Source organism: Arvicanthis niloticus, chromosome 13 (genome assembly GCF_011762505.2).
Source record: "Arvicanthis niloticus isolate mArvNil1 chromosome 13, mArvNil1.pat.X, whole genome shotgun sequence".
Taxonomy (NCBI): domain Eukaryota; kingdom Metazoa; phylum Chordata; class Mammalia; order Rodentia; family Muridae; genus Arvicanthis; species Arvicanthis niloticus.
The window spans coordinates 37,579,578-37,604,076 of NC_047670.1; the positions used below are offsets into that span (position 1 = coordinate 37,579,578).

Sequence of the window (24,499 nt, forward strand, 5' to 3'; positions counted from 1 at the left end):
CCAAGCCATTATGGAGATAAGCAGGGTGATGATGATGGTGATGGTGATGATGCCACCAAAGCTAGAGACAGTATCTGTTAAAGAGTGGGCCTTTTGAGTCACTTCAGAGCCTCTAGATTTTATGTTTTTGTTTGTTTGTTTGGTTGGTTTTGTGTTTGTCTGTTTTCAGGTCAGGGAGTCGGGGGGGGGGGAGGGGCAATGATTTATTCACATACACAGCTAATAAGAAAAAACACCCACAGTATTCAAAACAGTGTTTCTGCAAGTGGACACAGGTATTTTGGACCACAGTGCCCCTTGTCCCAGCTGACTAGCTAACTGGCTATACTAGGCAAGACCCCTTCAAGATGACATCCTCCTTAAGGTAAGCAAAATGGTCCAAGTTTGAAGGACATGAATCTTATTCTGTATTACTTGTCTGTGCTTTAATGACCAGTAGAGGGCGCCAGAGACCTTTGAAAGGCATTTCTTGTGGTTCTAATTGTGGGCATTCAAATTAACTCAGACTGAAATAAATTATTTTATAGATTGGTGGGGGAGGTGTCTTAGGACTCTGTGATGCCCTCTTCCAGTTTCTTATGAAGGAAAAAATACCTTTTTTTTTTTTTTTTTTTTTTTTTTTTTTTTTTTTTTTTTTTTTACATTGTAAGAGATACACTGTTATGGTGTTACTTGTGAATCAAAAGAAACTTCCTGAATTTAAATGCAATTATAACTGAATTTTCAGACTTATCGCCTTCCTCCTGGGTGTACAGACCCTCTGAGAACTCCTGCTGGGCACACTGCTTTGAAAACGCTAGTACGTGCAGCAAACCATGAGTGTGTCTGTCAATCAGCTGAAAGGGACCTGGAAGATAATAAGAGACTCAGGAGCAGCTGGGGACACAGAATCCTCTAAGGGGCACGCTGGAGACTGAGAAGTCTACTCTCCCCCTGAGCTCTGAGTAAGGAACTGGTCATCGGAATTCACATCCCAAATTCATGGAGCGCTTTTATTTGGGGGATGGGGTGTTGGAGAGAGGGACATGTGAGGAAAGGTTGCTATGTGAGTTATACTCTAGGAATAGCCTCTGTTTCTTTCCTCCTGTCTTTCTCCTGGCTGTGATGTTACAGTGAATTCGATTACTGTTCTGCATAGCAATCATTCTTGGAGCCCCGTTGACTATCTCGTGATCCTATTGAGTATTTCTGACAATGGTTTGATTGTTCAAGGGATGTAAAATGCCAGCTCCTCCACTATTTGTTAGGTTGAACGTTGTAATGACATGAATACGTTTGTCCCATGGGACATGTCACTATTACTGTGTGGCCTTGTTGGAGGAGGGATGTGTCATTGTGTAGGTGGGCTTTGAGGTCCTATGTTCAGGCTCTGCCAAGTGTAGAAGAGAACCTTCTCCTAGCTGCCCATGAGATAGTATTTCCTGGTTGCAGTTGGATGAAGATACAGAACTGTCACCTTCTTTTGCCTGGACACTGCCATGCCTCCTGCCACGGTGATAATGAACTAAAACCACTGAAACTGTAAACCAGCCCCAATTAAATACTGTCCTTTATAAAAGTTGCCTGGATCATGGTGTCTAATTCACAGCAATGGAAACTCTAGGACAAATTTTTTTTTTGTCTGGTTTGGTTTGGTTTGGTTTGGTTTTTTTTCTCATATCAAATGGAAAGAAGGGGGCATCAGAATCACTGTATTCTTTTTGCTCCACTCAACAGTTAGAGATAGGTGACATTTGCTTTGCCAACATTTCTTTTTGAAAGCTCAGGTGTTAAGGGACCAAGAAAGAAAAGTCCCAGCCCAACGAGTTGACAGATCATCTGAGAAGCAGCAGCCTTTTGCTGAAGACTGGAAGAAGGAATCAAATGTGGCCAGGTGTAAGGGTTGGGATGCCTGTTCTAGATTGAAGGGACCAGTGCTGTAAAGGTGCCAATGGTTCAGGAGGAAGACTATGTTTGTAAGCACGTTAACCTCTTTGCCAGAAAAGCAACAGAGTGAAAAGTGACCTTTATCTAATGATGTTGCTGTGTCTTACAAGAGTTAAGACTATTGTCCAAAAATATCAAATGTGCAGCAGAATTGGGTTTGGTTGAAGCTCACTGCAGAAGAAGAGTTGATGGGCCAACTGTATAAATGGTTTCCTATTGCACTGCTTCTTGGATAATACGGGGTGTGGGATTTTTCTCATCTGAGGAACTGAAAGAACAATACATACTTTCACCTTCATTTTGTATCTGTGAAATCTGATATGCAGGGTGAGACCCAGAAGAGAGCACTACTTCATTCAGGAAGTTTAACGGGGTTGAGGGTGAGGCAGGGAGGCAATTTGGTCTAATTATTCACAATGCCAGCCTAATTCCAGCTTATTTGATAGGCTTAACAAGAGATATACCAGCTCTCCTTTTATGTGTAAATAACTATCAGATGCTGTTTGCCAGCCCTAACTTGTGTCCCTTTTCTTCTGGCCTCAATTTTGTAGAACACTTAACTAAGTCAGTAGGTCAAAGTCCAAATTGGAAATTGCTGTTTCTGTTTGAATCACTTGACAGTGAAACAGGCTAACAGTGAAACAGGAGTCAACAAGAGTACCATACCTAAATGACTATGTAATTGACGGCATCCCAGAGTCCTCCCTCTGCTGACAGAATGAAGATGTTGAAGACACAAAGATATTCAAGAAATAGACATTGTCTTCAATGAGAAGATACATGGAAAAGTCTTAAGAGACATGTCAGAGGGCCAAAAATTACTTACTACCAAAAGGAGTAGCTTATTCTATTCACTCAGAACTTGGCAATATCATATATCATTTAAATAAATCTCCTGGGCATGAGGAAGGATGTAAGGAAGGGAGATCTTTAGATCTTTATTGGTGGTTTAGAGATGGCATCAGACATGGTTTCCCAGGCACTGTTGTAATAAAATTACAAAAAAGAAAGCTTGCGGGTACACAGAATAAGGAAGCCATTTCAGAAGGAAGAAGGGATGAGGGAGGATTTGGTGTCAAGTAGCTCCATAGGCAGAGTGAAGGTTTCCAAGGTTCAGATGTTGCAAGTCCTGTAGCTGTATGTTAGATATTGAAGGATCTATGGGGAAACCCTCAGACTTTACTTTGTAAACCCATTTTTCTCCACCCCTGTGATTAAGGATCAGTTTGCTTTAGTCTGAGTTGTTAAAGCCTGTGGGGAAGCATAGAGTAAGTACCACATGTAATTAATCCACTAGTGGAGTTCAGAGGCACCTTGTGCAGATCCTGCTCGGTGGGTTGAGTCATCTTCCTTCATACTTGACTAACATTGCACCATCATGAGTCCAGATGTTTCCAGACTTCTATACTAACTTGTTATGGAAGATTTAAAAAGCATAGAGTGGTACCTGTCTACATGCAACACATTGAGTTGTGACTGTGATAAGGAACTGGCAGGAAGGTTCTATACAGTGGGATTATTTCAGTGAATTTTTTTTTAATTAGGCCACACTAACATCATGATGAAAAGTGTTTTTCAGAGACTGAATCCAGAAGATTTAGAACCCTAGAGCACTGTGTTTGAATGAACTGGTAAGGTTCCATGGTAGGGTTATAAGCACCCAAAGCTCAAGTAGTCATTACATTTAAGATGATTTTATTTTTTAATTGCAGAACCTGGTTACTCCCGAATTTTCAATGAGAGAGGTGCAAGTTTTCAGATTTTGGAAACAATGGCAGAGTAACCTTTGGGGCCTTGAATGCCTAATACCCAAGAAAATAGAAAGTTTTTCCTCCATGACCAAAAGGGTTCTTTGCAAGATAGAGAGACAGTATATACTTGGGGCTCATACATACATATTTGTGTTTTTTACTGGGTGGTGGTGACAACCCAGGTTTGCAGTAAGCATTCCTTTGCTCTAAAGTCATGAGCAAAAACTGCAGAGTTGTCATTGCAATTATCCCAACTTCCTGTTTGAGAGCTTCCTATCTCTCCATCACTCAAAACAAGTCCCAGCTGGTACAGAAAAATGACACTCACTCCTAGTGCCAAAAGCAGGAACTGTATAGTGGTGTATCACTAAGTTCCATTGCTGCTGCTCAAGGGGTTCTGTGTTGGGATAATGAACCTGAAGAAGCTGTCAAACCTAGGAAGCCACTCTGAGTTCTTGTTTACTCACCCAGTACCTAGAAGAAATCATCTTTAAAGCCTTTTATGGTCCACTGAGGCTTACTGTACCTCCAGCCCCTTCTGACCCCTCAACGCACACAGTTCAGATTCTCCAAACACTAGCCACCTTCCAAATACATCCATCTTTTTCCTATGATAAATTGCTGGTCACACTTCTACTTAGCCATGATGCCCGCCACGGCCACCATCCCCATCTGACTCATTTTAGACTGTCATACCCAATAAAGGTTCTAGAATTAATGTCGAGTTGGAGACAGCACTTCTGACTTTTGCAGTACTGTAACCAGTGCTGTGTCAATAACAGCACAAGGGTAAAATGAATGGTTGAGAATTGAGGCTAGAACAGAAGTTGAATCTGCAATTAGCCATTTAATCATTTATTCCTCCCTCCCTTCCTGATTCCTTCTCTTTCTTCCTTTATTCTTTTATGTGGGGGGAGATATGCATGCACATAAACATATATGGGTGTTCAGATGTGCTCACAACCTGCATGTTTATGTCGGGACCAGAGGCTGACATTACATGTTCTTCTCTACAGCTCTCTGTATTACATTTTAGACAGAATCTCTCATTGAGCCTGGAACTTGCCAGTTAGGCTACGCTGGTCTGCCAGTGCATTCCAGGGGTCTGACTGTCCTTCCCCTGTACACACTATGTTAAAGAACTAGGTGTCTACTTCTGTACCTAGATTTTGTTCAACATGTGCACTAGGGATCTGACCTCTGGTCTTCAAACGTATACAACAAACAATTTACTTACTGAATCATTTCCCAGATCTTGCTTCCTTTTTCTTTAATTTTCATTTAATATATGTCTATCAGTTGGCTTTCGTGTATCAGAACTAGCACTCATTTCTGAACAATTATATGAGCTAAGCAGGCTATAGTCATATATTTAGGATTATGTGTATGTATGCATATACATGGATGGAATATAATAACTATTTGTGAAAGGGGGCTATGAATTTGAAAGATAGCAAAAGAGCTATATATGGGAGATTTGCAAGGAAGGAAAGAGAAAGGGAAAATGATGTAATCATACTATAATCTCAAAAATAAAAAATTAATAAAATCCATCAGAACATCAAACATTTTAAGCAAAAACTGAGAGAGCTGAAGTTAGAAATAGATAAAGCCCCAATGCCATTGGGACTTCAACATTTTATCCAAGACAAGTGACAGGACTACTGGACAGAAAACCAACAAGTATGCAGAGAGAAATCACCTCACCATATGAAAGAACATCAGAAACCAGCCTTCAGTAAGCTCATACTCAATGGTGAAAACCCAAATGCTTCCGGAGTTCAGGAAGAGTCAAAAGAAGAAATCCACTTCTCTCTGTATTTCCATCCAGTAGTCTTGTCACTTGTCTTGGATAAGATGTTGACGCCCCAGCTACAATTGGGGCTTTACCTATTTCTAACTTTGCCTCTCTCAGTTTTAGCCTAAGATGTTTGATATTCTGCTGAGCGTAGTGTTTTGCTTTTAAGATTATAATATAATTACATCATTGTCCCTTTCTCATTCCTTCTTCTCAATATCCCCATCTTTTGTTATCTTTCAAACCGATAGCCTCTTTTTTCATTAATTGTTATTATACTGCATTTATGTATGTGGATACATACATATATTCCTAAATATATAAATACAGCCTGCTCAGTCTGTATAATATTACATGTAAAGTGCTCTCTAATAGGCTCAAGCATGGCAAACCTTTTCTCCAACCTCTCCCTTGCCAAACCATTAGAGTATATTCCTAAAGCTAGCCCCCAAAGTGTACTCTCTTATTTGGGCACTGATCTATTTCTGAGGCTAAATACCAAGGTCCACCAATAAAAATTCACTATTTTTTTATACTGCTTAACCTGTCCAATAAGAACTTACCAACTGACCCTACAAAAACCATAAAACCTGCTGCTTGCTGTCTGCCTTTGTCTAATCCAGAGGCTGCCATTCCACTCTCCTCCCCTTGCTTGCCCCTTCAGCATAATAAATGTTTTGTGCTGACAATTTTGGGTTTTGGTGTGTCCTCTACGGACTCTAAGGAGTCCCTCAACTTCTACAACTTATATGCATGTCCACAGGGCCAACTGTTTGGTATTGGATAACTAATTGTGCAGCTTCCCAGGAGAAGACTATTGCTCCTGCTCTCAGTTGTCTGTAGTTCTTAGTGCAGGGTTGAAGCCTCTGGGACTTCCCATTATCTACATTAGTATGTCTGTTGTTGTTGTTGTTGTTGTTTTTGTTGTTCTTGTTCAACTCATGTTTAGCCAATGATGTTGATGAGATTTTATGGTTATCACTTCTTACATTACTTAAGGAGACACCATCTCATAGCAAACTTCCTGATCCTCTGGCTCACACAATCTTTCCACCCCTTCTTCCTCAATGTTTCTTGAACATTAGGTGTGAGAGTTATTTTTCAGATGTATCTACTGGGAGCCAGGCATTATAACACTGCATTTTGATTTTTGATTGCTTGCACTTTCTCTAATAATTGTCTTGATCTATTGCAAAGAGAAGATTCCTTAATGAGGGATGAGGACTACAGTTATTAGGCTAGACCAGCAGTTTTTAGCCTGTGGGTTATGATGCCACTGGGGGTCAAATGACCCTTTCACAGGGATCACCTAAAATTATTGCAAAACACAGAGACACAAGGGGAGGAGGATTCTGAGAGGAAAATGTGAAAGTGCTCAGCCCCATGCCTCTTCATCCTTTCTTCAACCTCTTTGTTTTCAGTGGGTCCAAGGGTCCATCCTAACACAGACTTCTGCATACTGTATCTCTATGTTTATGTGGCTCTGTTCTGTAAGTGGAGAATAAAAGAGAATTTTGAACTGATGAATCAATTGAGAGCAAAGACTTTTTATTTATAGGAGGAGAGATCATCATTCCACTAGTGAACTGTGTCCTGTCAGGAAGCAAATGCTGTGGTGTCAGGGCAAGCTAAGCTTTCTTGTTGGATGGGTCTGTGCTTGTATGGGACAGGGTATATATTTGTGTGTGAGTGTGTTCTTGTGTGTAAGGGGTGGTGCATGTGTTCACACAGGTATGTATGGAGGCTAGAAGACAACCTCTGGTGTCCTTTCTCAAGAGCCACCTACTTTGGTTGGGACTTAATTAAAAAATATGGCATTAATACCTTTGTGTACATATATGTATGGGTACACATATATGTGTACACAAATGACAACATTCAGAAGTCAGTTCTTTTACCACCATGTTGTTTCTGGGCATTGATCTCAGGTCTTCGTGCTTAGGTGGCACACACTCTGGCAGCTGACCTGTCTCCATAGCCCAGGATAGCTCTTTCAGTGACCACTGACCCAGCATAGCTCTTTCGCTGAACCACTGACCACCAATCCTTGGCTAAATGTGTAAGTTTCTAATCATAGTAGCAAATAAGGGATCATCATGGAACTCCACATCCAGTTCCCTCTTTAATTCTGCCTCAGGAAACGAGCCCAGAGCGGGGCCTGATTCCACATTGCAAGCAGGCAGGGTGAGACTTGCTGGTTTCATAGATATGCCATCACCCCCGCCCCCAACCCCAGCACTAAACCCTTAATTGGCATTCTCAACAGCTGTACAACACTGCTGCCCACATCCGTGAAGACTTTAATGACTGTTTTCAGGGTCCCCTGGACTGTTAATTGTCCTTCTCTTGTTACTCATCCCTCACTAGGATAGCTGCCATTGTCTGTGAGTCCTGGTGTTCTGGTTCACAAAGAACCTTGGTCCCAGACTCATAGACTGATTTGCTGGAAGTTGGAGAATGTTGGGCATCTCATGCTACAAAGGAAATAATATTCTCCCAGGAGCACCTTTCTGGCCACCTGCTGCTCATAACTACACTTTCGCTCTTCCACATGGGTCAGGGCCCTTTCTTATCTTTCTGAGCTGTTCATAATACTAGTAGTTGCCTCCAGCCATATAATTTCTCCCTGTTCTGATGCTCTTTTTCTTCACATTTTTTCCATCCCTTTAAAAAACATAACACACACAAAAAAAAACCCAAAACAAAAAATACCAAAAATTTTTTTACCTCCTTTCAACAATTTTCCCTGTGTGAGGCCAAGAGATTAAATTGCCTTGGGGTGACAGGACCCACCAGCTGTCGCTGTGTCTGGTTTCCTGTGATTGTCAGTGACTTCATTAAAAACTTATGTGTGATCTTTCAACATGTTTCAAAGTCAGGAAAAGTGAAAGCCTGCCCCTGGAAAAAAGCTTTCCTGATGTGTCATGGCATGCATACATACCCACCATGAAACAGAAGCTCAGCACAGGCATTGCTGCATGACTCCCTGGCCCCTCTGTTTCCCTTCTTTCCTCTTTAGTAGCCAGATTCCAAAGTTTTGCTGCAGAAAAAGCAAACAGAACTTTCCACTGTGCTGACAGCATGTTCCGAGGAAGGCAGAGAGTGAGAGAAGGCTTGCCATACACTCCAGGCCTTCCAAAGCTCCATCAGTGCAATTAGCCAATTCTTCCAACTACTGTTCTCAGAGTAAGCTTAGCTTGTTCTATCTTCTTGCAAACAGATGCTGCGATTATGGTCTGACATCGGGATGCTTTTTTCAAGCAGCTTACAATCTAGCAAGGAAGTGAAGCCCACAGAAGCAGCAAGAATGGCAGAGTGATGGTTATAGAGTTAGGTCAGGACAGCTTATTTAGTTTGGTGCAAAGAACAGCTTAGTGTGCATCTTCGGGAAGCAACTGATTGTATGACTGCATTTGATACATGGAGCATTCTCTAGTCTCCTCAAAGCCAGTCCATTTGCTCGGCATTGTAAATAAATGTAGATACCTATTCACTCTGCCCTGCCTGATTGGAAATATCTGTAAATATTTGAGTAAAATACTTGCTCATCTGTCCCAGAAAGAAGATGTACTAGGGGATATGGACATAAGGAAAATGGTTATTAGAACCAGAAGAGGCTTATGGAATATGGAGAAGCCTCTGCATAGCTGCCATTGAATTATGAGCATTAAAAACGTAGTTCACAATCACTGGGGTCTTATGTGTCCTTCCAGCATCAGCTCTTTGCATCATAGCTACTCCATTGTAGAGCCAGAAAACATAGCCAGATGCTGACAATAATGAAACTGTCCTCTGATAGATGGAATAGTCTTCCTTGCCTGTGCTAGAGGCCAATAGTAGAGCTAGGAGTAATTTCCAGTCAGGTTACGAGCTTCCTACTCACCAGGGGCCATAGAGTTCCAAAACAACAACAACAACAATAAAACAAAACAAAAAAGAAGAAGAAAAAGATTCCATGGGGGAGAGATCAGGCCCTGCAGCAGAGATGGAAGAGCAGCAGTGGAAAGAGCCAGGCTTTGAGTCTGGAATTTCTGAAATCAATATAATACCTTTGGATTGAGGCTAAGGGCTGCAGAATAGATTTTGATGAATTTTCCCTGCTAAGGCTTTGTTTCTGTTCATTATTGGTATTCCGGAAGGAAAATTGCTTTCGGGAGAGAATAAAGCCAAAAAATAAAATTCCATGCAAAATAAACAATCACAAACCATCTTGAAAAATACAACTCTATAGCCAGCAAAAGGAGACTTACACAGCTTGTGTAGAATGTGAGAGAGAAATGCCCATAAAATAGAAGCTCTGTATTGCCACTGAACCTTAGTGCAGGGCATGGTTCACAGACATCCTCTATGAATATTTATTGACTGACAGGGTGGGGAAATGAATGAAGAAGATGAAATAAATTGAATTCAAATCCTAGAGGTGCATGAGTATTACATTAGTAAAGATTCAAAGCATATTTTTCTTCATGCAAGGATTTTGATAAATGTTTCTTGGATGGAAGGTTGACATGATTATATCTAAATCTACAAAGAATACCTCTAGTTACAGTGGTCACAATGGATTATGGCAGGGAAAATGCCAACTCTGCAGAAATGACCATTCAGGGGACTCTGCAGACAGACAGCAAAACCTTATGAAAGGCATACATTGCTTTTGAGATGTATGTTTGGGTGTGCATCTATGTAGAGGAGTCTTGAAATGGCTGGAAGCTTAAGTCTGTCACCTGTTCAGAGGGAAGGAAATGTTACTTCAATATCAGTGTAGTCATGACATAGATGAGCAGGCAATAGATGGCAGGTGGGAGTAGGGACCCTTGGGAAGTGTTTCTCTATGGGGTCAGAGGCATGAATCCAGGAAGGAATGTGAGAAGAAACGGTTGAAAATGTTGCAAAGTATACAATGACAAGGTCAGAGGGACAGTTCAAGCTGGTGAAGGCATCAAACGTGAACACAACAAGGTCAGATAAGCAGCCTGAAGACTGTGTAAAATAATATAGAATTTGTCACTGAGGTGTCTGATGATGATCTTGGGCACAGCCATTTAGCCAAGGAGTTAAGCCACATTGCCTTTGGTTGGTAAGTAAATCGAGAAGGGGGTGGAATATTTAAAAGCTTTCTTGTTTCTGAATGGAGGCTCCTGGAGTCATTGAAGAATAAGGAATCAGTAAAAAAAAAAAATGGAAGAAATGAAGAAATTTAAAAGTAGATACCAAGAGACAGGGAAGAATATGGATAAAGGAATTTGGTTGGTAGGAAAGTAAAGATCGTGTCTTCTGTAGACAATGAAGGTGTAAATGTCTTAGGAAAAAACAAGGAAGGAACAAGAGGAAAAAAAGGAAGGAGGAAGAGAAGGATCAGAAGTCTTTATAAAAATAGTATGGCTAGTTTACATAAAGGGATGAATGGCAAATGAGACTTAGACTTCCCCCAATGTAAGTAGTCACAGAAATAATTAAGCATGCTTATGGGATAGTCATAGGGTGGACAGCTTAATTGGAATGAGAAGCTGTTAGGTGATTAATAAAGCCCACCTCTGGGATTGTTGGTTCAGGTCTTTTTAGAAAAGATTAATTAAGTGGTACACACCTACCCTGAATGAGGGTAGTGCTATCACAAAGGTGGGAGTGGCATAGGAAGAACAATCCTGCTAATACAACTCTTTCATCCATTTGCCATTCTTTTTGTCCATTCATCATCATCATCTCTCTCTTTATCTATCATCTATCTATCTGTCATCTATCTATCTATCTATCTATCTATCTATCTTTCTTTCATTCAATCATTTATCTATCATCTATTATCTATTCTCTCTATTTCTCTCTCTCTCTCTCTCTCTCTCTCTCTCTCTGTGTGTGTGTGTGTGTGTGTGTGTTTGTATGTGTGTGTGTGTGTGTGTGTGTGTGTCTGCTATTGTCTGTCTGTCTATTCATCTATCTATCAGTCTGTGTGTCTGTTTTCTTCCTGGCCAACAGATGTGACCTGCAGACTTCTGCCAAACCTTCATTACTATGATATCACAAAACACTGGAAGGTTAAGTCAAAATAAGTCTCTTCTTCCTTATGCTATTCTGTTCAGGCATTTTATCACAAAAGTGCAAAACTGACTAATAAAAGATGATGTGGCAGATCAAGGTAGAAAAATAACAATCAGAAGTATCACTGTTGAAAGTGTCTCTTAGGATCCTGTTAACAGGGTGCTTAAGAACTATAGTTTAGCAACATAGCAAGGATTTAGGAACAGAGCTAGCAATACATCCCAAGAGGAAGCTTAGTGAGAATATAGAATCAAAGTTATCTTTTTGTATTTTAAGGTTAAATTTACCAAGCATCCTTATGTTAGGATTTCTTATATTTAATACCATTTCAAAAAGATAAGCATCAGATTCTCTCCCACTGTTACAGAGGAGAAAGCTGAAACATGCAGATATTAAATTACCTGTTCAAGGCTACATGCCTGCTCATTTCAGAGTAGGGCGTAGCACTCTGTTGATCTAATTACCAAATCACAATTATTAGCCCCCAAACTGCAATAGCCAAAATCTTGCAGAACCTTATGTAATAGGTGTTAATTTCCGTTTGGACGGTGATGTTGAAGAGTAAGGTCTTATATGTTGAATATGAATGGAACATTTAGTTCAAGGTTTAAATATCTTTACCTCTAAATAATAGATGAGCCAAAAATGAAAACTTTAAAACTTATCACTTCAGTTGTCAGAAAACCCAAGGAGTTGGGGTATGCATACTGATCCATGAATTTTATTCTAGCTCATTTAGGATTTCTATTTGTAGAAGGTATACAAGAAATGATAAAAGTACTTTCCTTGTCCTTTTCTTCCCCAGAGGGCTCCCATGAGGATCGGTTACAGGTCAATTATCACACAATGTTACCCTTCTCATGATAGAACACGTATTTTGGAAAACTAAGGTCTAATGTAACCCTGTCTGATTTATAAGCGAGCTGACTAATTGAGAGTAACTTACACTGATCTTGAAGGTTAGTGAACCTTGTACTTTCTGGTTGGCTTTGTAACCCATGGGAATTCATCTTGCCCTGATCATACAAATATTACTGAGACCTTCAGATTTTACAGATAGTTGTTGATGTATTTAGGGCCTAGAGACTGATAAAATTCTTTTCATAATTTGCCCAAATCACTTAGGTTTTAGTAAATCAGAGACATTCCAATTGAGACATATGGTAAATATATTCTCATTTTACAACTCAAGAAACCCAAGGTCAGAGAGGAAGATTTTTTTTTTCTTTCCAAGACCTCTAGGCTTCTTGTAATCAAAGCCTATCTGTAAAACATTTGAGAGCATGAACACTGAGCTAAATCTTCTTGGAATAAGTCAGGGAACAATGCAATTTGCAAGTAGAAGAACAGGTCCCTTACTGTGAAGGGACCTATGGAAAGTTATTTTATGAGTTTCCCACCCTTCAGTACACGGTGGGAAGGATAATGGCATAGACATGACTCAGGTGCCTCCAAGTCTTATGGCAACAATGTCATTCTTTCCCTGCTGTACATGAATGCTTATTTCCTCTCCAAATGTACGTATTGAAGTAATAGACCTCAATGTTACAGCAAGAAGAGGGCCCTCTGAAAGGTGATGAAGTGACTATCACAGAGTCTGCATGGATGCTATCGGCGTACTTATGAAAGATGAACTAAGTTTTCTCTACCTATTCTCCATCCTAAAGTACATTTCTGGTCCTGGAAGCTAGTCCTCACCAGACAGTGAATAATCCATCATTCTGATCTTGGTCTTCTACCCTATAGAATTGGGATGAAAATGTTTCTTTAAAAGGAAGAAAAGAATTCTCATTGTTGAGGATGTGCAGCTGCTGTGTCATTATTTAAACACCTGGCTCAAGTTTGCTTAAACAAGAAAAATTAGAACTTCATTTAAGCAAGATTTTTCTTTTTACTCACAGTAGAATATAATCCAAATAATATAATATATACATGATTGTTTTGTATTAGAAATAGCTTCCTTCAGCCTTTTCTGTTTGAGTCAGTAGCAAGATACTTTCTCTTCCTATCTAGTTTTTTATGAATGGCAACTATTTTAAAGGATGACTCTGCCAGCATCTTTGGACAAGGTACCTGGTCCCAAGTTCTTTAATATTGCTTTTGGACTTTTGGGCTTTCTTTTCATGCTGCTGGATAATTAAAGAAAACTAATACTTTGGTAGTGGTGGGGTCAGGTAGATACTAAAAATTAGAACTTTTCACTTTGAGTGTCTCCCGTTCTACTCCAGTTACACAAAAAAGTAGTTTTCCCCCTTAGCATTTTGATCTCTTTGACTGATTCAAATATTAGGGATTCTCCCAACAAGGCATAAGATTGGCTGAAAACCAAAATCAATCTGGTTTGCCCAATCTGGTTTTGGCATTTTCTGTGCATGATCCATCCTTATTTAATGGAACACATACATATATGTAGGTCTAGATTATACTGCATGCACAAAGTAATATTTGCAAAATTTAGATTCTGTGTTAGCAAACATCCAGTAAGCAAATCTCTGTAGGAGTAGGGACAGTGGTAGTGCCCTTTCTTGTAGTCTCCTCAGTGATTGTCACAGAATTCATCTTGATAAATCATTTCAAAGAGGACAAGTTTATGGGGGAAAGGTAGCAGCTTTGAAAAGGAAAGGGCAGTTTTATGTACAGCTGTCTAAATAATAAGCAAACATGTGTAGGACTGTGTATACTTTTAGTTGAGAGAGGTACACTTCTTTTAGAAAACTGGACTCTCCTCTTCCGTTTATCAGCACGATTCTTTCATTATCAGTAACTTTGGCTGCCTCCGTGTGTTGTGGATCTTTATGGTTTCCTTGGACATGGCAGTAGGGAGTTATCTCAAGGAATCGGACTTATTGAGGACTTGTAGGGATTGTGTCAGTGTACGAGATTCATTGACACACCCAAAGGAAGACAGGCCAGTGATAAAGAGATTACCATCTCTTAAAAACTCTTCCACTTTTAATATTCCTTTAAAAAGAAAGATAGGAAGGAAGGCTCAACCCAGTTCCCCAGATCCTATGAGGAATGAAGAAAACAGGCTTATGTGGTAGGCCTCAGGAGGTCATTGTCTCATAAGCAGGAAGGGACTGGGTTCATCATGCTTTTTTATTCCTCCAACTTAACTGTAAACCTGCAGGGATACAAATAGTCCTCCGAGCTTCTCAGCAGTTATCTCTGTGCAAAAGTATGTGCGAGATAAATCAATGAGATTAAACATTAGACTTCAGTAAAAATCTAATTTACATATTATACAACCCACATACCATTGAACTCACCCACTTAAAAGTGGCCAATCTGATGAGGTTAGTATGACATAGTGGGCTTTACACAGAATTGTTTGCACCTTCAAAGGATCCACTTAGGAGAGGTTGAGCCCTCATCCAGATGGCTCTGAACCCCTCAAGACATGTCTGAACATTCCTGAAAGAACTCCTTTTGAAGCTTCTGGAAGATTCTTTTTGAGTTTTCCCTTTGGTGCTGTATCTAACGTTGAGGGCAGAGTCAATACTTTAGAGACAGCAAATTTGCAGATGGTATGTTAATCTATGGTCCACATTGAAAGCAATGTGCCACCCAGCAAGGGAAGTGGAGTTGACTGTCAACAGACTAATCAGCTGGAGAAGCTGGACAGCAGCTCAATTTGATTTTCCTGACTTCTAGTATCAGTGCTCATCTGTTTCTGCAATATGCTGCTTGAAAAGCATTTCTAGAAGCTTCTGAACCTTGCCTTTCAATTCTGTGTTAGTTCCAGAATGTGTAAAACCTGGGTTTCTGTTGTATTTAATTAGTAGTTTTGGGGTTTGGGTAAAAGGAATACTAAAGTTTCAACCCAAGGCCTTGTGCATATTGGCAAGTACTTTACCTCTTAACCATATTCCATTCTGTTGTCATTGATATTGAAGTTTATTTTCTCTTAGATTCTAAATAGTCAGTTACTGTTTTATTACTTCCATTCCTAACTTTATTTTGTGCCCCAAATGGTTAACCAGCTAGCACTTGAAAAGAAGAAGGAAGACAAGAACAGACTCACGTGGTTAAAATAATTTTTAGGAAAAGTTACCAATATTTTTTTTTATTAAATCAATGGCTTACATCTCATCATTTAGAGTAACCATCGAGAACAACTCCGTGAAGAGCCCAGTATAGTATTCTAACCTCAACAGACTGAACACTTTTAAGTGGGTGAATTCACCACAGCTAGTCTCACTGGAGGCAGGAAATTACAAATTTTAGCATTAGCATGAGAGTCCCACTGAGAAATCAGTGATCTGATGTGGAAGCAGAAGAGACAAGTGGGTTTGAGGGACACCTCTCACAATTCTTATATGCGGCAGGATGATTTTTGTTTTGTCTCCTTTACTAAATTTATGAGTAGAGCTTGCCAGGACTAGAAGGAAAAGAATATCCCCCCTCATCTCAGTTCTTTGTTAATTTTACCCTGTACATTATATTTCCTCCCTATTTCAACTCCTCCCACACACAACCCCTTTAACTACATAACTAAACTTAGTGTCCTCTTTTTCTGTTTCTTAAAAAAATAAAAAATAAAAACAAACAAACAAAAGTATCAGGCCCAATTTGTGCTACTCATATACTTTTAAGTATATGGCCGTCCACTGGAACATGATAAACTTATTAAGGCCACACACTGGTAAGAAAACCAACTTTTGCTCTCTCAAAAGCTATCAATAGGCAATATCTCCTCAACTAGGGGTGAAATTTTGTGTCCAGCTCCTCTCTTCATGATGGGATTTTTTTTCTGGCATGATCTTGCACAGGTTTTGGGCACATTCTCTCAAGCACTCCAAGTTTATATGTGTAGCTTCCTTGTTGGGACTAGAAACATGATTTTCTTGTAGGCCTCTACCACCTTTGGGTCTTAGAATCTTTCTACTCCTTCCTCCCAGGTAGTTTCTGATTCTTGGGAGGGGAGGTGTAACATAGATGTTCCATTAGAGGTGGACCATTTTGAAGTTTCTTATTCTTGACATTTTGACCAGTTGTGGGTCTTCATATTGATCAGCATCTTGAGCAAATAGAATTTTTTTCTTTTAAGGGTTGAGAGATGGACTAATTGTGATTATAATAATAAATCATGAGGAGTCAGTTTAGCACCATATCCATTACAGAATAATAGGGGTAGGTTCTCTTCTAAAGCCCATGATAAGTCTATCCCAGGATTCAATTTTAGTTTTTATGTTTTATTAATCATTTTATTCGTTTACCTTTCAAATGATATCCTCCCTTCCCAGTTACCCCCTTTACAAACCCTCATGCCATTCCCCACTTTCCTCCCTCCCCTTTGCCTCTCTGAGGGTGCTTCTCCTTTCACTGTCACTCCCACCTCACCATTCTAGCATTCCCCTTCCCTGGGGCATCAAGCCTCCACAGGACCAAAGGTCTCCCCTCCTACTGATGTCAAATAAGGCCACTGTCTGCTACATATGTATCTGGAGCAATGGATTCCTCTACGTATATATACTTTTTGGTTTGTGGTTTAGTGTCTCGGAGCAAGCAAAGAGTGGTCCAGTTAGTTGATACTGTTCTTCTTATGGGGATGTAATCCCCTGCAGCTCCTTCAGTCCGTCCTCTAACACTTCCATTGGGGTCCCTGGGCTCAGTCCAATGGTTAGCTGTGAGTATCTGTATCTGTATTGGTCAGTGCTGGTAGAACTTCTTAGGGAACAGCCATATCAAACTCCTGTCAGCAAGAAATTCTTGGCATCAGCAATAGTGTCGGGGTTTGGTGTCTGCAGATGGCATAGATTCCTAGGTGGGACCGTATCTGGATGGCCTTTCCTTCAGGCTCTGTCTCTGTCTTTTCTTTGGACTGGAACATTTCTGGGTTAAGTCTTTTGAGATGGGTGGGTGATCCCATTCCTCAACTGGGGTCTGTGCCTATCTACTGGAGGTGGTCTCTACAGGTTCCATCTCCCCTTTGCGTCATATTTTGGCTAAAATCATCCCTGTTGGGTCCTGGGAGCCTCCCACTTCCCTGGCACCTGGGACTTTATAGTGGCTACTCCCCAGTTCCCCATCCCCCATCGCTACACATTGCTATTCAATTTCCTGTCCCTCTGTACTTCTGTCCCTTCTAACATATGATCCTGCCCTTCATATTTCCCTCCCCCTCTCCTCTCCCTCCCAGGTTCCTCCCTCCCTCCATCTCCTGTGATTATTTTGTTACCCCTTCTATGAATGACTGAAGCATCCACACTTTGGTCTTCCTTCTTCTTATGCTCCATATGGTTTGTGGGTTGTATCATGGGTATTCTGAGCTTTTGGTCTAATACCCATTTATCAGTGAGTAGATACCATGTCTGATCTTTTGTGCCTGGGTTACCTCACTCAGGATGAAATTTTCTAGTTCCATCTATTTGCCTGCAAATTTCATGAAGTCATTGTTTTTAATAGCTGAGTAGCACTCCATTGTGTAAATGTATCACATTTTCTGTATCCATTCTTTTGCTGAGGGACAGCAGGTTGTTTCTAGCTTCTGGTTGTTATAAATACAGCTGTTATAAACATAGTGGTGCATGTGTTCTTGTTATATGTTGGAGCATCTTTTGGTTATATGCCCTGTAGTGGTATAGCTGGGTCTTCAGGTAGAACTATTTCCAGTTTTCTGAGGAACTGCCAGATTGATTTGCAAAGCAGTTTTACCAGCTTGCAGTCCCACCAGCAATAGGGGAGTGTTTCTCTTTCTCCACATCCTTGCCAGCATCTGCTGTCACCGGCTTTTTTTTTTTTTTTTTTTTTTTTTTTTTTTTTTTGTTCTTAGCTATTCTAGTTGGTTTGAGGTGGAGTCTCAGGGTTATTTTAATTTGCATTTCCCTGATGACTAAGGATGTTGAACATTTCTTTAAGTGCTTCTCAGCCATTCAAGATTCCTCAGTTGAGAATTCTTTTAGCTCTGTTCCCCATTTTTAAAAAGAGGGTTATTTGGTTCTCTGGAGTCTAACTTCTTGAGTTCTTTGTATATTTTGGATACTAGCCCTCTATCAGATGTAGGGTTGGGTAAAGATCTCTTTCCAATCTGTGGGTTGCTGTTTATCCTACTGTGAGTATCCTTTGCCTTACAAAAGCTTTTCCATTTTATGAGGCCCCATTTTTCGATTGTTGATATTAGAGCATGAGCCACTGGTGTTCTGTTCAGGAAATTTACCCTGTGTAGATGTGTTTGATGTTCTTAAGAAAGAAAGTGAGGATTCAATTTTAAAGCTTCAACATTTTTGAGTCCTCTCCTATGACTAACCACCCTGAGTATAATATGCGTGCAATGATTCACTTTGGGGAGAGAGAGTATGGAACTTACAGGGATGAGCTTAAAAAACATCTTATTCCTTTGCTCATTTACCCATTAATTCCTTACTTTACATATCTATTTGTTAGTCATTTATTAAGACATCCTTCTGTAGCAGGCATGAATTCTGCTACAGATGAATTGACCTAATGAAGCTTGACCCTCCAAGCCTGACTCCCTAGCTCTGCAAATGTCGTGCTTTAAGAAGTAATGGCCTGAGTCACAGAGCTGACAACCAGAATGTTGCATCCTCTCTACCATCTTAGGTCTCAAGACTAAGTACTCTCAGAGAGTGCTTGTATGTTTCTTTAGCTACTGCTCTACAGAATATAGAGCAATAAAATATACTGTAAGAAAAATTAATCAAGTTCTGTGTACTCACTGGCATCTTGGCTTAATGTAGACTCATACTTAAAGATAATCTCTTATTTTAGTTCCTAGAGAACATGCTAGGACCTCACCATATAGAATTATGTTGAACTATCTCAGTAACTCTGGAAATAATGACTATACTATTGTGATAGAATAAGAGGGCTTAAGTTCCACATCTTACACAGGCAGTTCAGATTTTCCACTCAAATTGCCTCAGAAAATGCAAGCCATTTAAGTAGCTTCATTGTTCTTCTTGCTAATTTCATGTCTGTTCCAGTTGTTTTGTTGTTGCAGTTGTTGTTGTTTGGTTTTTGCAAACCTGACACAATGCAGAGATACCAGGGAAGATGAACCTCAGGTAAAAAAATAAAAAATGCCACTAACAGATTGGCCTCTAGGCAAATTGTAGGACATTTTCCTCATTTGTGATTGATATAGTAGGGCCCATCCACCCACTGGGGACAATGCCAACTGTGTGCAGGTGGTCTTAAGTTGTAAAGAAAGCCATCAGTAGCAAGCCAGTAAGTGCTACTCCTCCATGGTCTCTGCTTCAATTCCTACTTCCAGGTCTCACCTTGAGTTGCAGCCCTGACCTTCCTCAGTGATGGAATGTGACCTAAGACTTGTAAGATGTAAAAAACCTTTTCTTCCCAAGTTGCTTTTGGTCCTGATATTTTATCACAGGAATAGAAACTAAGGCCAAGTTCAAGGTCAGTCTTCCAGACCATTTTCATACCAGGCCAATACTTTAGTCTTACACTGATTCTAAAACTGACCCTACCTGTAGAGTATATTATGTCCAATTTACAAAGGAAATAAGAGGGAGTCAGAGTGGTGCACAGCTTTCTCTAATGTACCCGGTGGACACATGGCACAAACAGGATGTCAGTCTACTGCCACACCTCCAGATCAATATTTTCCCCAAGAAGAGAAACTACTTGAATGAAAAAGATCTAAAGGAAGCATGTGACGGCTCAGGTTCCACAGAGGAAGCACCTCTACAAGTTCTTTCTTTGATTCTGTGGAACTCATAGGGATGTGGGTTTTAGAGAAGGCCCTATTTCCAATGTGATTGATTGTTCAGTGCCTATTTTTAATAGGTAAGGGAATGGTGCAGAGATTGCTCCATAGAAACGCACTTAGCTGGTGGGAGAAGGGAGCCAATAGCTGGGTTCTACCATCTGCTCATGAAATCTCTTTGTAACTATTGAGGAATAATGGCAGCAGTGCATCCATGAAGCAAAATCTGTACATCCTTGGCCAAGGGATCCATACACTGAACTGAAATATTACCCTTGAGAGCTCTACAAAGGCTAAATTGGAACCGACTCTTAAGTGCCAAGAGGAAAGACATAAGAGGAAGGACAACACTTACATCATTTCTCACTCCCTTTGGGATAGATCTGAATAAGCCTCTTACTCCAGTCCCAGCAGGAGTGATTCACACACTAATTGTTATCACTTATACCCTAAGTAACCTATCCAGTAACAGTTTAATAAGGATTAACTGATAATCACGTGAATAGAGACTACTGATGTAGGAAGAGGTGGAGACATGGGCTCCTTCACAGCCTCATTCATCACATTACAACGTGGCTGGCCAGAGTCTTGAAAACACCCTTTGTGACATCATCATGTGATATGAAAGATACCTAGGTTAGAATCCTGATTCCTTTGTGAGATATGCTCAGTCTAATGTTTGAGACACATTTTGATCCCAGCTTCAGCTGTACAAAACAAGTGCTGACTATTAGCTGGGTGGCTGTGGGAGCACTGTCTTTGTACTCACCTGTACACACTTAGCACTGAGCACATGCCTGGGCATCCTACCTCTCCAATAAACACAAGTGGAGTGCTCCAAGGTTGCTGACAAACATCCAGAACACAGAGAGCATGAGACACAGAGGAGGACTGCTGAGAAGCTTCTGTCATGAGAATTATGAAGAGCCTCTTTACTTAGAGCAGGAGACACATTAGTTAATGTTAATGGATGAAATATGGTGGTTTAGGTCTCATGAATGTACTGAAACACAGGACTCTCAAAAAGAATGGTCGATCATCTTTCAAGATATATTTTAGAAGCACAGGGTTCAAAATGCAAAAGTATTGACCTCAAGAGGCAGAAGAGAAGTCATCTTCAGGAGGTAACCTCACAAATTAAGAGCCATTTTTTTTTTTTAAAGATAAGCAGGGAAATGCTTTAGTTAGTAAAGTGTTTGCTACATAAACATAAAAACATGAATTTAGATTCCTTATACTCATGCTAAAAAGCTAAGATCAGAAGAACATGTCTCTAATTCCAGTCCTTGTAGATGGCTCAGATTCACTGTCGAGAACCTAGAGCAAACACATGGGCATTAGTGAGAGACCATATCTCAAAAACTATGGTGGAGCCAGCATTAAGGAAGATGCCTATGGCCTCCAAATACACCACATGTACATATGCATCCATGAACACAGACATATGCACAGGCACAAAGCTGAGGGAACTAACCAGAATGATATCTCAGGCTCAGTGCTGGCTGTTTGAGTTTCATGCTCAGGACAAGCTAGAAGGCAAGCCGTACTAGCCACTTTATAGCTGAGGGGACTACCCACAATGAGTTTGCATGTACATGGTCACCATCCAGAGCCAGCTACTTGAAGGACAAGATTTGAAAGCACCTGAAAGTTTCAGGCTTATCCTAAGTACTTAAAATTGGAGAGAATAGTCCCAGAAGGGGGCACAACTCATCTTGTTTTAAGGAAAAGACAATGTTACAATTGATATTTAAATTTGTTGTGAATGTCCCAAGAAAAGACCTCAATGATGCTCAGCTATGTATTTCATAGCACCTTGTGAAGGAATCACCCAGAGCTGGAACAGGGTTGCATAATTATAAGGAGTGAGGTCAAATTAACCCTTTTTTGTTGATATGGGTACTCTACAAGCTAAGTATCTGCCCAATACTGTGAGTGGCAATTTCAGCAAAGAACACAGGGATTCCTTCAGAATGCTCTGGAAGAGAAACTTGGGTCAAGAAGGAGTAGAAAATAGTAAATTTCAGTTGGTACACAATTCCGAAAACAAAACAAACAATAGCCCCTACCTCTCCATCACTTCAGTCTGCCCATGTCTTATGCATTCCTTATAAGTTTTTAATAGATTCAAGTAAAGACTGACTTTCTTAGACTAACTAGGGGCATGGGAACCTGAGTGCAAGACTTCAGTTTAAGATTAAGCCAGTTTGGTGAAAATGAACCCAATCTCTAGGAAGTTTTAGGACAAGAACACACTCAAGACTCAAGCAACACACACAGGCTGACTGAAGAAGTGCACAGTGGTGCATAGCTCCAGGCTAGATAAGGATAGCAAAGGTAGCAATGAGGACATAGTGCTGATTGGCTATTGGTGAGATGGAACTTTTTCCCAAGCATATCACCTTTTCCCTAAGGTCGCCATCAGTCACTGAGTGTTAAGGAAGAATGGCTGAACCTGCTAGTTGGCTCTGCACATGCTTGCCCACGTGTATCTGGGAGAGTCAGGATGCTTTTGGCCTGGGGATCGGAGCCAGGTAGGAGTGCTGTTTCAACCAGATGCAGAAGAAAGGATTAGAGGGATTTATTAGTCATCTTCAAATAACCAATGTGCTTTTTATGTGAAGGAGAGTTCATGTCTTTATTTTACTTGCATATGTGTTTGCTTTTCAAGTCTTTCTTCCAAGAAGGTTTTGAAGTCATGAAAAGTTGCTCAGAATTGACTCTGAATGACTTCAGAAATCATAACTAGGACAAATGATGAAAATGGACTGAAACTTCCTACACATCTAAGGTTTAGGAGTGACCTGCCTGGGCAGGTAATAGTCTCCAAGCCCTTGGAATTCATACTTGGATGTGGTTGAAGATATATGCACACAAGCATACACACACATACACAGAACAATGTCTGCTGACTGCCTTCCTCTGTAGTTTCTATACATATTACTTAAATTTTTGTTATTTTCATTTATACATTTTTGTTCTCTCTATTTTATTTTTCATAATAAACTCAGCTCAGCAAACCATAGCTTCCTGGTTACAGTCATTAACGTTCAAAAACCTGAGAGGCAAGTGAAGCTGCCCAGATCTAATGCCTGGTGATCATCACAGGTTAATCTAATGTTCTTCAGTTATTTTGGGAAGACTTGAAACAGGATTGCCTAACACAGCACCACATGAATGACAAAAGGCTGTAGCTAATGTCCCAGTGACTTGCTTTCTGGAAAAAAAAAAAGTGGTTTGCACACACAGGCCTCCTTTGATTTTGCACTGTTCTCTGTATGACTTGTCTAACATCAACCATTCTTTAGCTTTGGGAAAAAAGACACTTCAAGAGGCTGTTGACATGACTGGTGGAGGCCTTTCACATCCCATCAAAGGAGTTTATAATCAAAAAAGAGGTAAAAGGACAAGCTCACTGTTTTCTACTCAAACTAGGACAAATCACACAGGTATGAGCTGATAACCACAGATTCTCACTTTGTCTGGAAACCAGGATACTGACCTTGTTATTTCTCCCAGAGTCACACTCCCAGATGTGCAAACAGTAATGGTGATTTCCCTGCCTCCCTGAGAAGGCTAACATTCTCTTGTGCTAACCCTCATGTACTTATCATGTCTCTTGTCACTTGTTCCACGTTTGTCTGTCACTTAGAAACAAAGTCCCAGAATGCTTAAAGCATGCATCTTGGAGCAAATGTGTTCAAGGTTCAAGCTTCTACTATTCACTGACTTGACTTGGCAATTCAGACTTTAACACAGCATACATGATGATCTATGTAGGCCTCATGATGCATGTAAACCTCCAAACAGACGTTATTAGCTGTGGTTATAATGCTTTAATTGAATGGGCCATGGAGTTGGGCTGACTGAGTTCATTTTTTTTTAACATTTCTATTACATGGCTCCATAGGTAAGCCACCTTAGCCTTAGTCTTCTGTGGCTTTAAAATCAGAATAATCACAATGCCTATTTCAGAGAAGTTGGTATGGAAGTGATGCAGAGAAAGTGAACAGTTGCACCCTGATCTTGGGAACAATTCTCCATTTTCAGCACTTAGTCTGAGGCTGGCACCTCGTAGGCACTATTAGATTTACAGATTCTAACGTTCTTGCCTCATGACTCCCTTCACACTCCCCTCTCTCAACATATGCACGTATACATTAATGCCACTGCCTCTTACCACTTACATACACAACTTATATACACATACACCTCCCACAACATACTACTTTCACCACACCACATTTTCCATGAACACTATACATTGTGTACCTACTGAACACACACATGCACACACTA

At 40.3% G+C, this 24,499-nt stretch overlaps 1 long non-coding RNA gene across 2 annotated transcripts in view; it reads left to right on the forward strand.

Annotated features, from left to right (window-relative positions):
• LOC143434090 (uncharacterized) overlaps nucleotides 1-24,499 on the forward strand; it is a 172,025-nt gene that overhangs the window by 138,553 nt on the left and 8,973 nt on the right. The window lies entirely within an intron of this gene.